Below are 2,405 nucleotides of genomic sequence, written 5' to 3'. Positions count from 1 at the left end.
AAAATTTCTGGGAAGACCTGCCCCTTCTAGGGACCGGTTATAAAGTAGCGACTGCCTGATTAAGGGATCAAGGGAAAATTCTTCAACCCTATGATGTTTGCTTGTTTTCCTTTGCCTAGTCTCAGTGAGGGAACCATCGGAGGATAGGCAAAGGGAAGAGATTTTCTTTAACCAGTGAAATGCTTGAAGAGCAACAATCACATCAGATCACATCATCTTTCTGTAACAGATTTAATTATCAAGGGCTTACTGTGCACTGGGCCCTACTAATAATACTGTGTGATAGGCCCTGACCTTTATGGGCATTATATCATTGACTTCCTAACATCCTTCCTAACATCATGGGGGGAAGGGGTGGCCAGAGAGGAGGAGGAGGAGACAGGGCAATGCTTACAGGGACCAAGTCTGCCAATCATGGGTGGTTTATGGGTTTTCATTGGGATCATAAAATTAAGGTGTTTGGTTTGGGTTTGGGATTTTTTTGTTTGTTTGTTTTTGTTTTTTGGGTTTTTTGATGGTGGGGGTAACAATTTAAGTGAGAACATCTATGCTCATTTTCTGGCTAAAGGATACTAGAAGCAATCAAGTTTCTTATGTCTTCTCTATTTCAAAATGATGCTAAATCTGACACTTAAAAGAATCATATTACCATTGAGACTATGTATAGGTTCAAGAGAATATATGTATGAAAACTCAGGTTAATTTTGGTCTCTGCAATGTCATTCCCATCTACTTTCTCTGAGTTTATCTTATTTGCAAAATGAAAATAATGGCATACCTACTTCTCTGGGTTGTTACTAAAGACCAAAGGGATCTTAATGGATGTGATATCTGTGTGTCTGTATGTCTGTGTGTGTGCACGCGCGTGTGTGCACACACACACACACACATATAGTGAAGCACAATATAAGCACAGATTCTATTTTATCATAATTAAGCTTTGGGACTATGTTCCTTACATGTACCAAATTAATTGTGAAAGGGAATGACCCTTTGCTTTCGGTAGAAATCACATCTGGTATTGTTTCTCCTGACTAACTTCTGTTGGCTGCAGTGTCTGGTCAACAACAGGGAGATGCTGGAAAAACGGACAGTTTATCATCTGACCCAGCTGAACTAGAGAAATTAAAACTAGACATCTGCCACAGACTCTGCATGGCATCTGGGTTGGAAGGAACGGAATCAGGAAACATACCTATGATGCTGGTTATCAGAAGGACACTTATATGAAAGACCTCTGTACTTGGCACAATAGACATAATTAAACAGACCTTTATAGCCATTAAAAATATGAATACATTTTATTTATCTGCTTATTCATACTTTCCATAAACACAGTGAATAATTTCCCTCTTTGTATATAGACTATTAAATGAATCCAATGATCAGAGAGTAAAAGAGAAAATGTTACTCATTCTTTTAGTCAACATAAAATTATTGGACTTCTACTGTAGGCAAGGCATTGTTCTAAAAACTGTCATTGTAGCAATAACAAGACACAGAGACCCTTTCCTAGGTGAAGTTTACATTACAGGGGGAAGAAATATTCAATAAACAAATAAGCAAGTAAATAAAAAAGAAAATATCTGATAGTATAAATGCTTAAGGAAAACAAAATTTGTAATATAATAGAGAATAAACACAACCTACTTTAGATTAGGTTTCTTCACCCAAAAATCTGTCCTTGAGACTGCATGTTGCTAAGCATCCTCCAATATCAACTCTCAAGTTTACCCCAAGTTGAGCCAAGTCTATGTCCATTCAGAATCAAGGACACTTCCCAGCCTCCCTTAAAACTAAATGTGTGACCTTAGGACTAAGTTCTGGCCAATGGGAAATAAAAAATGACATAGGCAACCACACCCTTTCGAAGAAAAGATTATGACCTCCTCTCTTTCCCCTCTTCCTATTCACTGATGGGAATGCAGATACATTCTGAGCCACTTTGGACTATGGAGACTAGGGTGAGAACCCCTAAGAATGAAAGTCCACAAGACAGAAGGGTCCCAAATCCCCGAGGCTTTCATGGAGTAGAACCACTGTATTAACACAGATTTTACAGGAGAAAGTAATGAATTTCTCTATGATTCATAACACTTATCTGGGCTCTGTGCCACACGCTCCTTCACCTCCCTATATCTGATTATGATCAATAAGAAGAGTAAACTTTTAAAGCCAACAACTTCTTTTGAATATGAAAAGCATATTGATAGAAAATGAGAGAGAGGTCTGTAATTATGAGAACAGTGTCTGATCCATTTCGGTACCTACCAAGACAACACATAGACTCTGTTTATGCCCGTGTGTGTTGATCATAGAATGCTGCCTATTTCCATCCAGTTCTTTCCACAGTTTTTCTCTTCCTGAAAGAAGAGCTGTTTGTGTTACTGCATAGAAATAACTTA

This window comes from Mustela lutreola, chromosome 1, assembly GCF_030435805.1.
Source record: "Mustela lutreola isolate mMusLut2 chromosome 1, mMusLut2.pri, whole genome shotgun sequence".
Classification (NCBI taxonomy): domain Eukaryota; kingdom Metazoa; phylum Chordata; class Mammalia; order Carnivora; family Mustelidae; genus Mustela; species Mustela lutreola.
This window is presented reverse-complemented; position numbering follows the sequence as displayed.